Below are 22,032 nucleotides of genomic sequence, written 5' to 3'. Positions count from 1 at the left end.
AGGTCAGAGGGCTGGGGAAGGGAGAACCCAGGGTGCCTCTTCTGCAGACTCGGCCGTGAGCTGTGTCTGGTATTTCCAGTTCCCACCAGACAGGTCCGCTGTGGTTCCATCTGTCTTCCAGTGCGTGGCCCACCTGGTGACTCTGCTTCCTCTTATTGGCCCCCCAGCCCAGGGGAAGTATAGCAACTTCCTGCTGTTGCTGAACTCTGGGTTACTTCTTCATCTTCTGTTTAAATTGTCAGCTTCTTCATCACTATGTGACCGAATTCATTTTGAATTCCATGCCTGTTACACACCCGAGGATTGTGTGGGCTGTTGCCCCTGAGGGAAGTTCCTGTCATGGTGTGTGGCCCGGAGTGGGCTCGTGGAACCAGAGTGGCTGCTGACGAGGGCCTGTGAGCAGAGGTGTGGTGCCCGCATCGGCAGGGCTGATGGCCTCCCTGAGCTTGGTGCTGTTTTGTTCACATGTAAACTGACTGCAGACAGTTAGGGGAGTCATAGTTTAAGAGAGATAGATGGTAACAAACCAGAAACAAAAAAGATTTTAGGATTAGAGAAGCTTTACAAGGCCGAGAGAGGTCCAGGGTCCAGCCCAAAGCCGTGCAGCTCGAGATTAGTCTGTTGTTCAGAACCCAGCCCCCCGCTCCTGGCCGCACCACCATGTCTAAACTCCTGACTACCTCAGAGCTGTCTCACCTTATCTCCAGCCCTGCCCTTTCCCCTCAAGCTCCAGACTCCTGTGTCTGATGGGCTCCTACTTCACATCTGCATCCGGTCATTGCACGGGCCTCCCCCACTCCACATGTCGTGTGGGATTCTCACTCATCTCCCCACAGTGGCTCTCCTCCCGAGATCCCATCTTAGGGAGCAGCACCCTGTCCCACCTACTTCCACATGCCAGAAGCCTGGGGCTCTCCTCGAGAGTTACCTCTGTCTCACCCCAGAATCCCCTTCCCTCCCAATTCCGTAGACTTTTATTTCCTGAGTGTCACTTCTGCCACTAGTGCCCCAGCCGAGCCTCTGTCACCTGGAGAGTAGCCTACAGAAATATGAGCTGGAAGAGGGCAGGGATTTGTGAGCCTGTGTATGTGTGTGTGTGTGTGTGTGTGTGTGTTTTGTTCACTGATATATTCTAAGTGTCTAGATGCACAGGGGTCAGCCAGCTTTTTCTGTATAGATCCAGCTGGTAAATACTTTAGCTTTTGTGGGCTGCATAGTCTCTGTCGAAACTCCATAACTCTGCAAATGTAGCATGAAAGTAGCCCAAACTGGATGGGCATGCTGGTGTTCCACTAAAACTTTATTTACAAAAATGGGTGGCAGGATGGATTTAACCAGAAGGCTACAATTTGCTGACCCCTGATCTAGAAAAGTTTCTGGCCTATAGTAGATGACAAGGAAATATTTTTCATTGAATTGGTCTCCTCTTATCAGCTATTGCCTCCAAACCAATTCCCCATTTTTCCCGCCATAAGTTAGATCATGACAGTCCCACCCCTCAATCTCCACACCAACTACCTGCTTCAAAGCCTCAACTCTTGGGATAGAGATCAAACCCACGTCAAAGCCAACATGCCCTAACCCGTCTGGCTCCTGCTCCCGTTCCAGCCCCACACTCACTGCCCTCCCCACCCTCTCAGCATTCCAGCTGTTCTGTCTTCCTCAATTCCCTCATGTATGCCTGCTCCTGCCCACCCCAGGGCCTTTGCACATGTTGTTTCTTCTCCCTAAAACTCTACTCTCTCTCTCCGTTGCTCATCCTTCAGATCTCAGATCTAAACTCCTTCAAGAAGTCTCCCCTGATCCCCTTGGCTAAGTGCCCTTACAGCATGCTTCTTTCTGGCACTGATCTGTCTGTCATTTTACCTGTTTATGTGTTTCGTTGACTAACACCTGCTCCCATTAGAGGAGCTCCACAGGGCACAAGGACCAAGCCTGTTTTGTCCCCATGTTCTCAGAAGCTATTTAAGTTAGCACATAGTAGCCACTGAGAATGAATGGTAGAGAACTGGAGTTTTGAAGTCAAACAGTTTCTAGGTTCTATACATGACTCTACCACACAAGCAAGTCACTCACCTCCCTAACGCTGGTTTTCTTATGGTACAACCAGGATGAAGACAAGACCTACCAGAAAAACTGTGTTGAGGCAGGAAAAGTTTCAGCCCAGAGACTGGCTCCAGGCAGTTATTGTCAATATACTAACTGCGACAGTGACAGGTCCAGAAATCCTGTCATATGAGAAACAGTTAAAAGAACTCAGAATGTTTAGCCTGGGGAAGTAAAGACCAAGGTCAGGGAACTACCCTCTTCAACTCCCTGAATACCAACTCCTTCTGAATCCAGCGGTCTGGACAAGTCATGAAGTTTCCACTATAGGTGTGCAAAGAGAAGCTGGGAGACTATTGTTCAAGGTGCTGCAGAAGGGTCTCCTGCATGAGAGAGGGTGCTCAAGTGATCTCAAGGGTTTCTCCCAATCCGAGGTCCCTCCCTTGGAGGCATTTTGAGCTCAACCGAGGGAGAGAGGGCGCAGATGGGAGCGCACGATTGGGGTTGGCAACGGTAGCTGTTGGAGGGAAGCACAGCCAAGCAGCCCCAACGACTAGAGGGGCCCTACTCTGCTCGACGCTCAGCGATTCTGAGAGCAGAGAGGGGGCGCTTAAAGCCAACAGATGGCGCAGGCTCACCTAAGCTGTGCTTTGGAGCTCTGGCCCCGGCTTCCCGGGAGCGTTTCCAGTTCCTCCAGAGGCGCGGAGCGGGGAGCGGACGGGAGGTTGGCCGGCCCTCTTCCCCTCTGTGTGCCCCTCTCCCGGACAGCCGGTGGCCCTGTGGGGCACGGCTCCAGCACGCACCTGGGGCCATTTACCCGGGCTTCCTTCGTGTCCCTTTGGGGGATGCGTTGAGTTGTCACAGCAGCCAGTGCCATGACATCGGCAGAGGGCAGCTTCGCCAGCACTGAAATATTCATGCCCTGAGCTCCTGGCCAGGCTCCGCTACGTTCCCGGGGGTCCGCGCACGTCTGGGGCGGGTGGCCGGTGGTGCAGGGATACTGGCGGCCCTTAGCGTGTGTGCGGAGGGGGCGCTGAGCGGCAAAGGCGCGGCCCGGCGGGCGGGGGCTGGGAGAGGCGGGAGGTGAGCGAAGGAGCGTCAGGAGGCGGGGTCTGGGTGGCGGGGGCCGAGCGGGGCGGAGGAAGAGAGGGAAAGTTGATAGCGCACTTGAGCGGCGGCAGCGGCTCCGAAGAACCCGGGCGCTGGCTGCGGACGCGAAGCTCAGCGAGAAGATGCGTCCGACGGCAGCCGGGCGCTGAGCCGGGCGGGGCGGGGCGGAGAGGCTCGGCCCCGGGCATGGAGTGTGGGGGCGCAGAGCCTCGGGACGTTTTGAGCGCGACTCGGGTGCCTGAAGTTGCAGCCAGCAAGCAGCCAGCGCCGAGCGGACGGCCCAAGGGGACCTGGGAGCGGCTGTCGCGCCGCTGATGAGCCTTTGCGCCTGCAGCGAGACGCGGTGGTGGCCAGCACCGGAGCAGGCGGCCCGTGGGGGCCGACCCGGCGGAGAACAGAGCCCGAGGCGCGGCGCAGCGCTTCCCCGCACACGCACACGGTACCAAAAGCCGCGCACGGCCCTTTCCCTCCCCACTTCCCTCGCCTTCACTGCGCCGTTCGTTCGCCTGCCACGCGGCGGGAAAGTTGGAGCAGTGGGGTCGCGACCGCAGTCGCTAAACCACTTGTTCCCGCCGAGGCCATCGCCCGCGGCAGGCGTGCGGGGCCTCCTTCCATCCCTGTCCCTGGTCCGGGTCCTGCACCCGGCTCGGAGCCCGCGGCCAGACGCGCGGCAACTTTGATTCCCGGGAACTCATATTCCCTCCGCGCTGGCCTTGGGAGGACAGGCACTCATTGCACTTCCCACCCCCGTTCCTGGACCCACGACACTCGAGCGCTTTGCTCTTCCCACCTCGAAAAGAATCTGGGTTTGGGATGGGGAGAATTTCGGGGACAAAGGGGGCGTCGGGATCCAATCCGGTCCCCTTCTGCGCTCTGGATACCCATTTGGACAGTGGAATGGGTGGGGTGCAGCTCCTCCGCAGATGGGCAATGGCGTTTGAGGGACCTAAAGTCACGTAGCTCTCCTCGTCTCTCAGTGCCCGCAAGAGACCTACCTCAGAGTACTCCGGCAACCTCCCCAACCCGGACAGGCTATGGGGAGCCAGACGCTCCCCTCGTGGAGCAGGGAGCAGGCTGCTGGCGCTTCTCCTCCCAAGTCCCTTTGCAGGCCGGTCACGGGTGGTGCTGACTGCCCCCCGGGGGCCTGCACTCTCGTCTCCCCTCAGGTCAGCCCGGGAAGTGTGCAGAGCCCGCGCGTTCCAGGGAGGTGGCGGCACCAGCCTACAGGCACTCGGTCCCTTGCCTTTCTAGAGCAGAGCAGGTACCTAGAGCCGCTGCCTCTGTGCCGCTAGCGGAGATCCATTGCCCTCGCTGCTGGCCACCGCCCCACCGCCACCCCAGCGCCCAGCCCTGGTGCTGTAAGCGGCCCACTCTCTGGGGGAAATTAGCTTTTCCCCCTGAAGTAACACACCCCCACCCTCCCCAGTAATTCGGAAAGCCGTGCCTCCCTCTTCTATGTACTTTGCCCTCTCAGACCAGAACGGGCATTAACCTTTGCCTTTCATCTGGTTTGCAAAGGCCCCCACCCCAATTTGGATTTTGAAAAACGCTGGAGAGGCACAAGAATATTGTGTGTGTGCATATATGAGAGTGTGTGTATTGGGTGGAGTCAGACCCTTGTATAGGGAAGAATTAGGCTGGGCTGAAGAACCTCCTTGGGACCAGGTGCAAGGTGCTGATGAGTCAGCCCTAAGTTATGGTGTAGGGGTAGGCACACTGTAGTCAGCACCCAAGGGTGTGGGGGACCTGATGTCACTACCCAGGAGGGCCTGGGAGGGCGCCTCCTAGCTGGGGGAATAGGAATGCTTGGTGCTGTTTCCCCAGGGCTGGGGAAGGTCAGAAGGCAGAATGCCTGCCCGGCAGGAAGCGAGAGTATCCTGTGGCCTGGAAAGGTGGCGCTTTGCAGAAGTGACCAGTGTGAACCCCAGGCTCTGCTGCGGGTGGTGAAGGAAAGCAGTGACTGGGTGGGAGACCCAGAACTGGCATCCTGATTTTATCTGGGACCCCATACACATCTGCCTTGGCCTTCCTGACCCCCAAACAGCTGGGGCACTCACATCTGCTTACCAAAGGGCTTAATTCGAGGGTTATGTTGGCAGATGGTTGCCTCCCAAATAGCTCCCCTCTCCAACAAGCTCCTTACCTGCAGTTTCACCATTTGAGGTTCATTTCTTTGAGCTTAATGTTATTTAAGGGCACCTTTCTGAAGTCCTAATTTGAAATGCCCATGGTTCTGGAAGGTGAAGGTCTGGTGGAGCCTTGTTTTTCCGAGTGTGGCCCCAGGCCACACAGCGCAGCGTTAGCAGAGCCGGGGCGTTGGTTGGGAAGGCAGATTCTCACGTCCCACCCCAGACCTCTTGAATCAGAATCTGTATTTGACAAGATCCTTGAGTGATTTGTTTGCTCAGTAAAGTTTGGGAAGTGCTGGTCCATAGTACCTTCTAGGGAATGAGCATTTCACAGCCTCTTGGTGCAGAAAGAGTGTTGAATAGGGCAGCGGATAAGAAAGGAGGGAAGAGAATGAGACTGGAGCGTCTTATTCTGGATGGTTATGCTAGGGTTGGGTTAACAGTCCATTGCTGCCGACCCTCAGGGCTATCCCTGCTGATGCCTGGAGGCGTCTGTGTTGGGGGTACATTCAAACAGATTCAAGTAGCAGCTCAGCTTTCTGTGCAATTAGAACATTGTGGTGTGAGCTGCATATGGGCTAGTAGGAAGCGGGCAGGGGGGCAAGATGTCTGGGAAGGTGGAGATGCTACTGTGCCTCCAGGAAGCCTGGGGCTGAGCAGATGCCGCCCCTCGAGGGGGAGGAACTAAGTAACTGTCCTGCATTTCGTCTGTCCCTCTCAGTGGGTAGGGTGAGTCCTCAGTGCTCCCTCATGCAAAGGGAGCTGCATAAATGCTGGTTTGGGAGAGCCCACAACAGGAGCACACTGACCAAGCTCCACTCTTACATCCCTCCGCTGCCCTGGGCCCTGGGGAGGCCCCTAGCCCCGACACCCAGGGATGGTGCCAGGGCATGGTGACAAGTCACCTGCCTGGTCCTCTGGAGGAGTAATGGCAACCCCGAGGCCATCAAGGCTGGCCTGACAGTGAGGACCTGAAAGACTTTGGAGGAATTTGGATCAAAGGCCTGGTGGGGCCAGTGGTGTCGCAGGTGACATGTTATGGAATGACTCATACCTCCCAGCATTGCTAAAAGAGGACTGTCCTTCCCCAGTGGTGGTCTTTGTCAGGAAGACAGTCAAGCCCCTGACCCGGCTGGTGTGGCTCAGTTGGTTGGAGCGTTGTCCTGTACCCAAAAGGTTGCGGTTTCGGTTTTCGGTCAGGGCACATACCAAGGTTGTGGGTTCAATCCCTGGTCCAGGTGCATACGAGAGACAACCAACTGATGTTTCTCTCTCACATTGATGTTTCTCTCTCTCCATTCCTTTCTCTTTATTCCTGTCTATCTAAAAAGGCAATGAAAAAAATGTCTTCGGGTAAGGGTTAAAGAGAGGGCCCACCCAATCAGAGTGCAGCAGGGGCAGCGCTGCAGGAGCCACGGAGAGGCACGGCCGTGGGCCTTCGGGGCAGAGATGCCGCGGTGACGGCATTCTTTCACCGGTGAGTTAAAAATAGCTAGGTTAATAAAGGTCTGACTATTTTCTTGACCCTCAGTTTAAAAAAAAATTAGTGTTTTAAAATGTAAAGATGGTTTTTAATATTAACATAATTGTCTTTAAACTCATTGTTTTCAAAGTCAGTTACAGTGGTTTTTTAAAAAGAAATCATTTCTTTTTATATTGAGCCTTGATTTGAGTGTTCCTTGGCATTGGGGCCATCCTGTTTGCCCATTACTATGTGAGCAAGGCCATTCACCCTTTGGACCCTTCTCTGCGAGTTGTTTCAGGATGGGAGTAACTTGCCTTTGGTAGGAAACAAATGGGGATCAGAACGCGTCCTTCTGCGCCCAGCCCCAAGCACGTGTGTGCGAGTGGTGCTGACGCCGCTGAGGGGCGGCCAGCCAGGATGCCTTCACAGATGCCTGCGGGGAGGGGGGGCGGTGGGTGAGGTGGCAGCCTCTCCAGTCCCTGCCTCCCTCCCTCTCTGTCCTTCCATGCTGCTTTGTACTGCTCCACGGTGGTCTGGCTCCTCATCTACACAGTGAGCTTCTTTAGCACCAGCTGTGTTTTATTCCTTTTTGTATCCTCAGGGCCCACCGCATGCCTAAGTGGTGCTCAGCAAGTGACTGACTAAATGGAATATTGTCAGGTGATAGTGCCACTACCTTCTCTAGCCCCATCGTCAACTGGTCATTAATACCAGGGCACTTGGTGTGCCTAAAACCAGTTTTAACTATTCATGTTGGTTCCTTTCAAGGCTGAGCTGCTGATATCCATATGGCCATGTTCTGGGCTTTTGGAGTACATACCCTTGGAGTAGTGGTCTCAGCCTCACATGCCTAGAGGGGCCAGGAGGCAGAGCGAAGAGCAGAGCAGAGCCAAACACAAGCCAATAGGGAGTGGTGGGGACTGCAGAGAACCCGAGAGTGGAGGCCCCATATGGAAGGAGCAAGTGTGGGCAAACCGTCCACACGACACAAGTCAGAGGATGGTGACGCCGAGGCTGAAGGGGTGCTTCTGGAGTGCTGGGTGTTTCTATGTCTCGACTGAATTATCTACAACAGTAGTGAATGATCATTTGTGCAGAAGAGAATTTAGGAAAATTAAAGCACTTATGGGCCATATTTATTTTGGTTCAACATAAAAATAGCTTTATTGAATTTCATAGGGCAGAAAATGCATACTCTTATTGGCTTTATTGGCCAGAACGGTATCAGTGAGAAACTTGGCATATTTAAGAAGTAGCCACATGGAGACAGCTTTCTCGTCTTTCACGGTGAAATTCAATCTGGCTCTGTCCTGGGGAGGGTGGCGGGCTGCAGCCGCTGCTCCTCACTGGGCTGCGTATTTGGGTCTCGGGATTGATGCTTTCGGGGCTCCGTCTGACCCCAGCAATTCAAGTCCGTGTGGCCCGGTGTGTTGCCGAGGGGAGTGGGAATGCCACAGATCCATCTCAGCCCCGGGGGCCTCAGGCTGTGTCACCGAGAATGACACGGCAGGCTGAGACGTAGCATTCATATTTTTAACATTCCCTTTGCACGGTTTAACGTGCCATGCGTGTGTTGGTTATTTATATGATCATAAACCCATTCTCTTTGTGATTTTTGCAAGCCTCTTGGAGGCAGACTGCACCGGGACTGAACACCAGCTCTTCCACTCTTGAGCTCTGTAGCTTCCGCCCAGCCTGCAACCTGACCCAGGCTTTAGTTTTCTCGTCTATTAAATGGGAGCAATCTTCAGTTGCATCATAGACTTGCCCTGAGCATTAATAAGATGAAACATTTGGAGGAAGCCCTGGGTGCAGGTGCATCTGCAGTAGCTTTAGTGTTCTCCTTTCCATCAGTCGAGTCATGCGTTAGCTACATTGTGTTCGAGCAAAGAGCGGAAGCCTCCTGCTTTGAGAGCTTGACACTCTAAGTTTCTGCATTCAGTTCTGCCTGAAGTTGTGTGTGTGTGTGTGCGCGTGTGTGTGCGTGTGTGCGTGTGCGTGTGTGTGGTTATGGCTGTGGTTTTCATTTTGAATTAGTGACTAACAACATTATAAAAATAGAAATTTTGCCTAGAAACTTAGATTTCTGGCATCTGACTAGAACCAGCCACACCAATGGTCTGTGTTCCCAACTGGCCGTTGTTGGCTGGAGCTGAGTTGCAGTCACCGCTTATATTTATTTGTCCTTTTATTTTAACAACCCTTTGGTTGAGGAGTACATTAATACACTAAGTTAAACAGATCTTAAATGAAAGTGGTGAATTTTCACACATGTATAAACCTGTGTAAGCACTGCTGGGTGGAGATGCATCCCCAGCGCCCTCGGGTGCCCCCCCCCCCCCGCACCCCTGCCCACCCCAGGCGGTGCTATTCCCCACCCAGACCAACCGCCTTCTGCCCTCACTCAGACTTCCTTCTCACACGAGCCTTGCCCGCAGTTCTTCTCTCGGATTTAGGTGTGCCCATAGCCTTTAGTTTTCTCCTTAGTGCCCACCATTCCCTGTTGTCCCCATCCGCCCCCACTGTTCTCATGTGCACTGCATTCTGGCCCCTTTAGTCATTTGAGTCTGTGACCTCTGTCCAAGGGCTGGGTGGGTCCTTGGAAACCAGCTAGACCTACTATGTTACAGGCAGGGAAAGTGAGGGCTAGAGTGAGGGGGTGGGCTTGTTCTGGGCCCTGTCCCTGGGTGAGGTGGGCCTGGGTGATGGCCAATCAAAGGCAGAGCTCTGTTCCTCCAGCCCCAGCATGGGGTGTGTTTAGGAGGCCAGCCAGCTCCTTGTCTCCAGGCCCCCAGCAGCCTGGGGTGGGCCCTGCAATCACAGTCACGCAGAGCCTCCCGGGGTTCGGCCTCAGAGGGGTGGAGTCTTTTCTGGCCCATGCCTCCCCAAAGATGCATCTTCCCCGAGGCAGGCTGTTAGCAGCGCCGCGTTCCCCTTTAAAGGCCATTCTCCATTTGGAGAGGACCTGAGCTGCCATTTGTGACAAGGGCCCCCTGCACACCACCTTGATTGTGTCTGTTTCTGAAAGAAGGCTGTAATTTGGGAGCCAGTGAAAGCGAGAGAGGGAGGGAAGTAGAGAGGAGTGCGAGAGAGAGGGTGGGGGGAGGGAGAGGAAAGGGAGAGAAAACAAAAAGGGTGGGGCTGGGACCATGTCTGGGCATTCATTTGTGTCACTGCTCCCATCTCCAAGGAATGCTGGCTTTTCCTGGCTGCCCCAGGGCTCCAGTCAGGGTAGGCTGGGCTCCCCGAGAGCATCCCTTTAGCTCTGCCCTGCTTCTCTCCTGCTCTTTGCCTACAGAAGTAGAAGCCTTGTCTCCCTGCCCCAGGCTTACCCATGGTTTATCCATGGCTCATTCTCCCTCAAGCCCTTCGCACCCCTTCTCCTGCTCTGATTTGCCCTTGCCCTGCAAGGAGGCTGATCTTGACCTTTGCTGTGCGGGCCAGGAGAGCTGATATCACCGTCAGGAAACCAGGAGTTACAGAACTCAAAGCCAGGCTTCCCTCTGCCCCTTCTAGGGAGGTCTGAGGCTTTGTCTTAGAGGGAGAGGCATGGATGGGCTGCCACTGAAGACCAGCACATAGTGGGCCCAGGGATAGGAGGTCCTTCCAAACTGACCCTCTTTTGTGTCATAGGGTCCCATGTCCACTGTTGGGGAAACTTTTCATTCAGCCATTCAGTCCACAAATATTGAGCATCATCTATAAACCAGGCTCTGTCTAGCTGCTGGGGATTCACGCTGGGAGCTGCAGGAGTGCTGTCCAGCAGAGGTGTAATGCCAGCCACACGCATCGTTCGGTCTTCAGAACCTGGTCTGTATTGTGCATTTACAGCATATCTCAGTTTGGCCTTGGCATCTTTCAAATGCCCATTGGCCCCATGTGACTGGTGGCTACTATATTGTTGAACTGGAGGAATAGATAATCAACAGCCACTCCAGGCCATTACAGATGGTCATGGAAGCTACCCTAGAAAACTGGGGGTCATTGACATGCTAAGGGCGGAAGATAGGATGGTTGGGGAAGGCATCTCGAAGGATGGGAAGTTGTGTTCCTTTGCCATGGACCTGAGCCTGGCTGGGCTAGGGGCAGGAGTGGTAAGGGGAGGGTCCGTGTGTCCACAGGCAGCCTCCCTAGACACCATGCTTAGCCGACATTGGACACCGCGTCCCCTCTTCGTAGGAGACCCAAGTGGGGCTTGGAATGGATACAGTATTGTAGAAAAGCACTTTGTCTCTGGGGTGCATGCATGTGTGTGTGTTTCCATATCTTCTCTGCATGCTTTCCACAAGAAAGATAAGGATTAAGTTCACCTTCCTTTGCTTTTTTATACTTGGGAGTTTTCCAAGCAAAGAGGAAGTTGGCCTGGAAAGCTGAGGTTATTGCAGCAATAGGGGCACTTGGGGTTGTATCCTCTCAGGGAGAGGGTCTGGCCTGAACAAGGAGGGGGGACTCGGATGCCAAGAGGTCTCAGGGTGCTGAGCAGACCTGGAGGCCCGTCTCCTCTCCTGGAGGTGGGGCTGGGAAAAAGCGCTTGTGGGCAGATTTCTCTGAGGCTGGGCGGCTGCCAGCCTTCTGTGCTGTGCTGTCTGGGCTTCACCTGTGACTCACCTGGGCCAGGGTCAACGTCAACGTCAGGCACCTACAACATCCGGGCAGCTTATATAACAGAGGGAGGCTGGCTGGGCAGGCACAGTGGCAAAGTGCACATGCACGCTCTGTCTCAAGGGGGCGCCACTGCCAGCACCCCTGCCTGTAGTTGCTCAGCAGGTGTACAGGATGCATGCAGCCAGACACTTTGTTTGATATTTCCAAATAATCCAGAAATCCATATTTAAAAACACAACATTTTCTTACTTCAAATGTTAGCAACTAATTCAAATATTTAAAAACACCATGAGGCCCACTCATTTATTCATCAAATATCTATTGAACCCTGACCGTGTACCAGGCACTGCTGGAGGCCCCTGGGGCCCATCCGTGGTTCCTGCCCTTGTGGAGCGTATACTGTGGGAACACCCTTTAGCAGCCCGCACGTGGGACATGGGTGACCAGTTTCAGCATGACCTCTGTCATAGACTTAGAGTTTCTGGGCTGGCAAAAATGATGGGAGACATTTATTAAGCACTTACTGTGTGCCAGGCCCTGGGTTAACACACACAGTGTCTCACTTAGTCCTGACAGCAACCTTATGAGAGAGGGACTCCTGCACTTGCACTTCACGGATGCAAAGTCTGAGACACAGAGAGGCTGAGCAGTTTGCCCACAGCCACCTGGCTACGAGGCGGTGGGGCAGAATTTGAGTCAAGGCATCCGACTCCTTAATCTTCACTTTCTTCTTCACCCTGCATTGCACTTGGAGAAAGCCAGAGCCACATCCCTGCCTATATAGATGGAAACTGCACCCAGACAGGACAAGGGACCCACCTCAGGTCTGCAGAGGCAGTGACAGCACTGGACTTGCAATCCAGGCCTGTCAAGCCTGGTCAGTGTTGTCTGGACTTCACCTGTGATTGACCCGGGGCTGGGGTTGGTCATCAGGTGCCTATGGCGCCCAGACATTGAAGAGAGGAGGCTGGGCAGTGATTTACATATGCATGGGAGTGAATGAGGGGGATATCTCGTCAGCTCAGAAACTGCGGGCCAGCTGCCATGACCAGGTTGCCCCCGTCGGGAAGGCCATGCACTCCAGTGCCTTCTGTGCTAGGTGAACCCAGGGACCTAAGCCAGACCCTCAGCTCTGCCCACCGGGAAACTGGGGGTGTTGAATGCAATGATTCCTATGATTTAATACCAGTCCCACACCTTCCCCTCTGCTATTGGCCAGGCTGGCCCATGAGCTACCCTCAGTATTCCAGCTGAGTGGCCTCAGCGTGGACTCTGGGCCCTGGCCCGCATAACCTCGCTGCCGGACCACAGATCTGTCACGTAGTTTTCTCCTGTCCGTGTGTGCACGGTAACCTCAAGGCAGGAGGCTCAAGTGAATGGTGGAGAGACACCCCTGACAGGCACGTGGAGACTTCAGTCACAGTCCCATGTTGGCTGAAGTGCTTTCACTCTCTGAGCCGCAGTTTTCTCATGTGTGAAGCAGGAGGGAAAAGCCTGCAGGCCCGTCCCGCTGGTTTGGGAAGTAGGGGCTCTCCTGAGATACACGACGGTGCTGGCAGAATGAACGGTGACATATAGAAATGACGGTAAATAAGTTAATAGGTAGATAGATAATTTACTAATTACGACTATGTATTGTACGCACTACTGTGACTTGACCTACTACGCAGGAGTCACAAGATGTATGCAGACAGATATTTAAATAACATGAAAACCTCCAGCCCCAACAGCACTATCTTTGAATAGCTTAATGACTTAACACCTGCCCTATCAATTTGACACCCACCTTTTGGGGAAACTGTACAAGTCAACAGATAATTATTAATCACCTACTGTTTGCAGGACAGTGCAAGGCCCACTATGGTACAGAGATAGACGAACCATGGTTGTTGTTTTCATGAACTCTCATGCTTATTCAGAGGACCATATTTAGTAGATCCAATTCAGAATATGTGTGTGTGAGAGAGAGAGAGAGAGAGAGAGAGAGCGCGCGAGCGCGCAAGCCCTGTAGCTCCTTTTGGAAGTTTCAGCATCTCATGCCTGTCTCAGCCAAAGTTTTCCTTCTTTGTTCTTCCTCACTGACCCCAAAGCTTTCCCCTCCCCCCGAAATTCTGTGTGACAGTTGGGGGTGAGTTAGCGCAGGGATGGCTGCATCCTAGGAAGGGGACAAGAAGGATGTGGGGTGTAAGGAGTGGGGGTTGCCATAGGTGATACCTGCTGGGCTGGCTGACGGGCCAAGCCCAGCCTGAGGGCTGTTGGAAACTGGAGCTTAGGCCGGAAGAAGGGAGCCCATGAATTATACAGCGGGAGGGAGGCTGTTAACTAGGTGACCTCGTTGCACCTGCGTGTTTCACAGCTTCTTGAGGAGCCACTGTGGAGAGCCTGGGTGTCAGGCAAGGGCAGAGGCTAATGGGAAAGGCCAGGTGGAGACACAGCATCTCTGTTTTCTCCTTACTTTCTGGTCAGCTGTCTGACTCAGAAGTTCTCAGTACTAACAGCTCCCTTTCCTTCTGGCTCAGACCCAGATGGCCTTGGCTGTGTGTGTGTGTGTGCGCATGCGTGCACTCAAACGCGGGTGCACTGAAACCCGTGCACCTGAGGCTCCTTAGCAATGGCTGAGTGTAGGAGTGGGCATCTTCTGCTGCTCTGCGCCCCGTAGGCCTGGTCTCTGGGTCTGGCTGCTGACCTGGGAGTCTGCCTGGCCTCGTCCTTGGCACAGATGTGCTGTCACCTTTGCCAAGGGGGCGCCCTCTTTGGGCTACTTCTGGCTGCCATGGAAAACACAGGCTCCTGGGCAGGACTCCCGAAGCCTTGGCCTCTGGCAAGGGAAGCACCGTTTGAAGTAAGTGGGGGGCAGGTAACCCTGACTTTTCCTTTTTATGCTATGGTTTCTGTCATTTTGAGTGTTTGTCATTGGAGCCAGGCTACAACAACCCAAACAAAGGAGCCTCCATACCCCCAGAACCCCCAGAAAAGCAAAGAAAGTCTCTCGAAACAGATGAGGGCCTCACTAGGACAGAGCAAAGGGAAATGAGCTTGAATTGCAGCAGCAGAGCTTAAAGGCAGACCCGAAGAGAAACTGCCTGTATGAAGTGTTGGATGAGGGTTGGAGGATGGTGAGACTGTAGAATTCCTACCTAGCAGAAGTTGGCCTTACCTTGCAAGGAGCTGTTTCCTTGGCCTGGGGTGGGAAACAGAGGGCCCCTGACCAGTGCCTAGAATGGGAACAGGGCTTCCCTGCCTCACTTTCCCCTGTGTCCTGAGTGCAGTTGGTTTCCGGCCTTCCTCCCTAGGACTGGAAAGGGACTTCCCCCCGAACCCATGCTTCAGCCTCAGCCTGCTTCCCCAGGTGTGGGGGCCCAGGCCCAGCAGCCTGGACCTGCCTGCTACCCTCTGGTCTTAGAATTAGGCCTTCACGAGGTCGTTTACCTCCCTATACACCTCATCTGTGTTCACAGACAGACAGATGCATCGCCTGCCTGGAAGAGATGGGCCATTTCTTGATTTGCGCCTGCTCTGGGTGGGCGTAGCTGGGGACCAGCCACCAGACCATCCAGGATCAAATCCTAGTCTTTTAATTATAGCTGTGTAATTTCAGGCAATTTAATTAATCATTCTGTTCTTCAGTTGTCTCACCTGGAAAATAAGGATGATAATAGTACCTACTTCAAAGGGTTATTGGGAGGGTTAAATGAGTTACTGCACGTAAGATGCTTAGAAAAAGCACCTACCATATAGTAAATGGTCAACAAATGCTGTTATTCGTTATTAGTATGCTGCTGTTATTCTCAGCTGATAGTTACTGTTATGCCCTCTTACCCTCAGCTCCTGCATTCCTGAGGCTCAGCCTTACAGGCTGCCTGGGGGGCCAGGGGTGGTGGTGGTTAGCAGTAGCCATGAGAAAGGCCGTGTAGGTTCAAAGGGGGTGAGGGGGAGTGAGCACTCTTGGAAGTCTTCATGGAGGAAGAGGCCCCTTTGCTCAGAGGCTGTGGCTTCTGTCTGTGCCCACCAGTACTGGGCTCCTGTGGTGGGAGGTCAGGAAGACAGGCAGGGCAGCATGTGGTCAGCAGCACTGATGGTGCCAGTCCAACTGGGACGTTTTTGTCAGCTTTTTCACTGCAGTATAACACATAGAGGAACAGTGGTGACCACTCCCATGAGCCCCTACCCAAACCAAGGAGAAAGAAGTGATCAGGAGCTGTCTCCTTGTCACTACTCCCAAAGACAACTCCTCTCCTGACTTCCAATACCAGATGTTCACTTTGTCTGTTTAGAACTTCACAGAAATTGAATCATGCAGTACGTTCTCTTTGTGAAGTTTCCTTCCGTTCACATCATTTGTGAGACTCATCCTGTTCTGCATAGCTCATGTTTGTTCATTCTCATTACTGTGTATTCCGTCATGTACATGTGCCACAGTTTACCCATTCTACTCTGGAAGGGTGACTGTTTTTTCCCCCAGTTTTTGACTATTATGAAGAAAGCTGTTATGAACATCCATCATGCAGTGTTTGGAGTGCATATGAGTACTTGAAATCCTAGTGGGTATCTTTGACTCTCCTCGTACCAATACAGGCTTTATGGTGTAATTACTACAACTTTATATGTGTTGTCTTGCTATCGAGTAGTATAAATCCTTCAGGTTCATTCTTCTTCAACACTTTTGTTTACTTTTGGTACTTGGCTTTTCCATATAAATTTTAGAATCAGCCTTTGAAATTCCACAGAAACCCTGCTGAGATCTGATTAAGTCTGCATCACAAATATGTAGGTCCCTGTGAGAAAAATCGACATCTTTACAATATTGACTTTCTGATTCATGAATGAGCTATACTCCTCCATTTTCCTAGGTCTTAAATTTCAAGAATGCTTTTTAGTTGTCTCTGTAGACAACTTCTTACACTTCTTTTATTAGATTGATGTCTATGTGTTTTATGTTTGTTCATACTATTATACATGATATTTAAAGTTTTTTCATTTCTAATTATTTTGTTTCTGGCATAGAGCAGTAAAATTGATTTTTTAAATATTGACATGTATCCAAAAACCTTTGTTAAATGTACTTATTAATTTGGGTAGTTTGTCTATGGAATTTTTTATTTTTACCACACAATCATGTTTTCTATAGATAATAGCATTTTTGTGTTTTCCTTTTCAATGCTTGTATCTTTTTTCTTGCCTTATTGCAAAGACTAGGACTTCCACATAATATCACACAGAAGTGGTGGGTGGCAGTGGCCATCCTTGTTTTTTCTAGTGTGGAGGAGAAAGCTTTCCATATCTCACCATTAAGTGTGACACTGGCTGTAAGTTTTTTGTAGATGTAATTTACCAAATTAGGGACATTTTCTTCTATTACTTTATTTTCAAAATCATGGTACAACAGACGTAACATAAAATTTGCTATGTTAGCCATTTTTGAGCGTACTGTTCGGTGGCACTAAGTACATCCACAGTGTTGTGCCGCTGTCACTGCCGTACGTCTCCAAACTGCTACTTGTCCCAAACCGAAACTCTGTAATCTCTGTGCCTATTAACGAGAATGCCCCTTCCTTCTCTCTTCAGCCCTTGGGGACTTCTGTTCTGTTTTCTGTCTCTGTGAATCTGCCTGTTTCAGATATCCTGTGAGTGGAATCATACAATACTTGGTCTTTTGTGTCCGGCTTATTTCACTTAGCATGTTTTCCGGGCTCATCTGTGTTTATCATGTACCAGAATTTCATTCATTCTTAAGGCTGAATAATAATCAAATTTATGTATATACCATACTTTGTTTAATCCATTACCTGTTGCTGAAACAGGTGACCGTCTGGATTGCTTCTACCTCTGACTGTTGTGAGTCACGCTGCTGTGAACGCCGGTGTGCTAGTAGTATCTGTTTGAGTTCCTGCTATCAGTTCCTTTGAGTATATTTCTAGGAGTGAAATTCCTGGGTCATATGGTATTTCTACATTTAGTTTTTTGAGGAACAATCACACTGTTTTCTACAGTGGCTGCTTGATTATATAGTCCCATCAATAATGCATAAGAGTTTCAATTTCTCCTTATCTTAATCAACACTTATTATTTCTTTAATAATAGCTATTTTAACGGGCATGAAGGGATATTCCATTGTGATTTTGCTTTGTATTTTCCCAATGGCTAGTGATGTTGAATATATTTTCATGTGGTTATTGGCCATTGTACATCTCTGAGAGAAAAATGTCTGTTGAGGTCCTTTGCCTATTTTTGAATTGGGTTGTTTGATTTTTGTTGTTGAGTTTTGAGTTCTTTATATGTTCTGGATATTAATTCTTTATCAGATATATGATTTATAAATATTTCATCCCATTCTGTAGGTTGCCATTTCACTCTCTTGATAGTGTCCTTTCATACATACAAGTTTTCAATTTTTTGATTAAGTCTAATTATTCTTCTTATTATTGTTACCTGTAGTTTTGGTGTCATAGGCAATGAATCATTGCCAAATCCAGTGTCACAAAGATTTCCCTTAGAAGTTTATAGTTTTAGTTCCTACATTTAGGCTCTGATCCATTTTTAGTTAATTTATATGTATGGTAAAGCCAAGAGTCGAACTTTATTCTTATGCATGTGGACATCCAGTTTTCCCAGCACCATTTGTTGAAAAGACTGTCCTTCACCTATTGAATGGTCTTAGCACCCTTGTCAAAATACATTAACCACATATACAATGGTTTGTTTCTGTGCTTTCTATTTTATTCCATTGGTATAGACCAATGGAATAAAATGTTCCTGTTCTTACCTGTCGGTACCACACTGTTTTGATTACTATAACTTTGTAACAGTTTTTAAGAGCAGAAAGTGTGAATCCTCCAACTTTGTTCTTTTTTTTTTTTCAAGATCATTTTTGGCTGTTTGGGATACCTTAAAATTCCATATAAATTTAATGATGGGTTTTTCTATTTCTATGAAAAACACTATTGGCATTTTTTAAAAATCCTCACCTGAGGGTATGTTTTTATTGATTTTGGGGGGTGAGGAAAGAGAGACAGACAGACATTGATGTGAAGGAGAAACATTAATCGGTTCCCTCCTGTTTGCAGCCTGATAGGGGATCAAACCTGCAACCTAGGTATGTGCTCTGACCGGGAATTGAACCCGCAACTTTTTTGGGGGGTGTATGGGATGGTGTTCCAACTAACTGAGCCACTCAGCCAGGGTACCATTGACACTTTGACAGGGATTGTATTAACTCCATAGATTGCTTTTGGCGATATTGTATTTTAACAACATTAAGTGTAGGATCTTAACAATATCAAGTCTTCCAATTTCATGAACATAGATGTCTTTACACTTATCAATGTCTTTTTACATTTTTTTTCAGCAATGTTTTGTACTTGTTTTCAGTGTTCAAGTCATTTGCCTCCTTGGTTAAATTTATTCCTAAATATTTGTTCATTTTGCTACTATTGTAAAAGGAATTGTTTTCTTAATTTTCTCTTCAGGTTATTTATTGCCATAGATATACAACTTATTTTGGGGGTGCTGGTGTTGTATCCTGCCACTTTGCTGAATTTATTTTCTAGATCTAACAGTTTTTAAATGGACTCTTTCTTGTTTTCTATATATAAGATTATGTTATTGATGAATGGAAATAATTTTACTTCTTTCCAATTTGTAATTGGCTTATTACTTCGGCTGGAACTTTCAATACAATGTTTAATGGAATTAATAATAGTGGGCATCCTGGTTTTGTTCCTGATCTTAAGGAAGCCTTTAGTCACTGAGTATGATGTTAGCTGTGGGTTTTTCATATATGGCCTCTTCTATTTTTTGCTAAAAGTTTTTTTTTTATTGGAAATATGTGTGGAGTTTTATCAAGTGCATTTTTGCATCTGTTGAAATGATCATGTACTTTTTCTTCTTTTCTCTGTTCATGTGGTGAATTACATTGATTGATTTTCAGAAAGTTAACCAACCTTGTGTTCCTGGAATAAATCTTTCTCATGATGCATTATTCTTTTCATAATTCCTTGTCTGCTATTGGAATAGCTGCACCAGCTTTTTTTTTTTTTACTATGTTTTGCATGGTATTGTGAATTGTTAATATGCTATTTAAGATTCTTTTATCTGTGTTCATGAAAGAGATGGATCTGTGATTTGCCTTTCTTGTGATATTCTTGTTGGATTATAGCATCCAGTTATGCTGGCCTCATAATGCAGGTTGGATACTATTCCTTCTTCTCTTTCTCTGAAGGGAGTTTGGATAAGGTTTCTGTTTTTTCTAAATGTTTAGGAGAGTTCACTTGAGAAGTCATGTGAGCTTATATTCTTAGTAGGAAGATTTTAAAGTACAATTTCAATTTCTTTAGCAGAAATAGCACTATATTTCTATGTTTATATATTAGTTTTGGTTAAGTGGTATTTTTCGAGGACTCATTTTACATAAATCTTTAAATGAGTTGACCTAAAGACATTCACAATATCTCCTTTATCATCCTGTATAATTTTTAGGCACTGTAGAATCTGCAGTGCTACTTTCCATGATATTGGCAATAAGTGCCTTCTCATTCTGTTCATTGTCTTGCTGGTCACTGAACTTACACTTTTGATAGTCTTTTTAAAGAACCATCTTTTAGTTTACTGATTTTTGTCTATTTAATGTTGTTTTCTATTTCATTGATTTCTGCTTCTATTAGGAATTTTCAAATTGCCTTCTACTTTCTTTGAATTTAATATATGAGGTCTGTCCAGAAAAAGTCCAGCCATTGCTAACATAATGAGAATGGTTTGTGCAACATCATTGATGTAACTTGCTAGCCAAGGAGAATGGACTGGAATGCATATGTGTGAACAATGACGACTTCACTGTACTAGTCAGTGGGGGCGGTAGACACTGTTGAGTGAGCATGTGTACTGTATGTCCCTCACATTCAAAATGACTGAGAAAATAGAGCAACAAATCTGTATCAATTTTTGTGTTAAGCTTGAACATTCCTCCACAGAAATTATTCAGGTGATTCGGAAGGCTTTTGGGGACAATGCAATGACTGTGGTACAAATAAAAGTGTGGTACAAATGCTTCAAAGATGGTTGAGAATCTGTTGAAAGTGATCCACATTCTGGAAGGCCTGCAACAAGCAGAACACCTGAGAATGTTGAATGTGCATGGGCTGCAATCAACAAAGATTGGCAATTGACAGTGTGAGAACTAGAAGCTGATCTGGGGATTCCAAAAACTACTGTGTCCAAGATTCTGATGCAGGATCTTGGCATAAAAGGTGTTGTGGCAAAATTCATTCTGTGGCTTCTGCTACCATAGCAGAAGGAACATCGTCCTGCAGTTGCTAATGACTTGATTCAAACCGCTACCAAAGAACCAGATTTCCTCAAGGAGATCATAACCAGAGATGAATCGTGGGTCTATGTCTGTGATCTAGAAACAAAGGCCCAGTTATCCCAATGGAAGTTGCCTGCCTGGTTCTCCATGCCCAAGGGAGGTGTGGCAAAGTTGCAGCAAGATCAAGACCATGTTTACTATGTTTTTTGATTGGGAAGGTGGTATTCCTGAAGTATGCCCCTCTAGGCCAGTCAATTAGTAAGGAGTATTATCTCAATGACCCTCATTGGTTGAGAGATGCAATATGATGGAAATGGCCACAACTATAGGCAACTGGTGATTGGCAGCTTCGCCACGACAACGTGCTCACTCATGCGTCACATCTTATACAGAGTTTTTTTTTGTGAAACATCACATCACCCAGGTGACTCAGCCTCCTACAGCCCAGATTTGGTGCCCTGTGACTTCTGGCTTTTCCCAAAACTAAAATTACCTTTGAAAGGGAAGAGATTTCAGAATGTCAGTGAGATTCAGGAAAATATGATGGGGCAGCTGATGATGACTGGGAGAATTATGCGAGATCCCCGGGTGCCTACTTTGAAGGGGACTGAGGTGTCGTTGTTCTGTGTGCCATGTTTCTTGTACATTGTGTCTTCTTCAGTAAATCTCTCTGTTTCTCATGTTACATGGCTGAATACTTTCTGCAAAGACCTTGTACTTCTTAAAATACTTTTTAAGATTTTTTTCTTCTCTAAAATCTGAATTTAAGGCTATAGATTTTCCTGTAAGCACAAAATTTGTACTGTGTCACAAATTTAGATGTCATGTTTTTATTATTGTATGGTTGAAAATATTTTCTCTTTGTTACCCAAAATGTGTTTTTTGGGGCAGTTCTCTACTCAGCCTCGTTCAGGTGCTTTTAGTGCTGCCTGCTTTGGAAGGAGCATCCTTCTGGAAGCCGTGGTTTTCCTCCTGTGGGCTGACAGAGGACAGTAGAGTAGCCAACACACAAAACTACTGTTTGTGCATGGCCAAAGACGGTGGTGATTGTATAGCATCCTGGGCATTTCACATCCTTGAAGTGGGAATTAGGGCTCTGCACCAGGTGCTTCTCATGTGCCTCTTCTCTCCCGGGCAGGGGTGGAGGGGATCCTTAGCGAGAGGCATGCTGTCGTGGGGAGGTCGTCGCCGCTGGAAAGGGACTGAAAATACTTTTTAATTTCTGTTGTAGTTTCTTCTCTGATTCACATGTTTGTGTTTGTGTGAGTGTGTGCATTGTTCATTTCCAAAAATTTGGGAATTTCCTCATTTTTTTCATGGTTGTTTTTGAGCTTAATCTGCTATAATCAAGGAATATACTTTGAATGATTTCAATT

General features: G+C 48.9%; 1 protein-coding gene and 1 pseudogene across 4 annotated transcripts in view; one reads left to right on the top strand and one right to left on the bottom strand.

Annotated features, from left to right (window-relative positions):
• The first annotated feature begins 3,213 nt into the window (after window positions 1-3,213).
• The window catches only part of CDH23 (cadherin related 23), a 410,614-nt gene continuing 391,795 nt past the window's right edge, over window positions 3,214-22,032 (top strand). For 2 of the 4 annotated variants that reach the window (XM_036026831.1, XM_028511341.2), the window contains exon 1: window positions 3,216-3,595. The gene's annotated coding sequence lies outside the window, so the exon portion shown is untranslated. Of the gene's footprint in view, window positions 3,596-22,032 lie in introns of all 4 variants that reach the window. The other 2 variants (XM_036026832.1, XM_028511340.2) reach the window with 2 other exon arrangements.
• LOC114497774 lies at window positions 21,261-21,823 on the bottom strand (annotated as a pseudogene).

This window comes from Phyllostomus discolor, chromosome 5 (genome assembly GCF_004126475.2).
Source record: "Phyllostomus discolor isolate MPI-MPIP mPhyDis1 chromosome 5, mPhyDis1.pri.v3, whole genome shotgun sequence".
Lineage (NCBI taxonomy): Eukaryota > Metazoa > Chordata > Mammalia > Chiroptera > Phyllostomidae > Phyllostomus > Phyllostomus discolor.
This window is presented reverse-complemented; position numbering and strand designations above follow the sequence as displayed.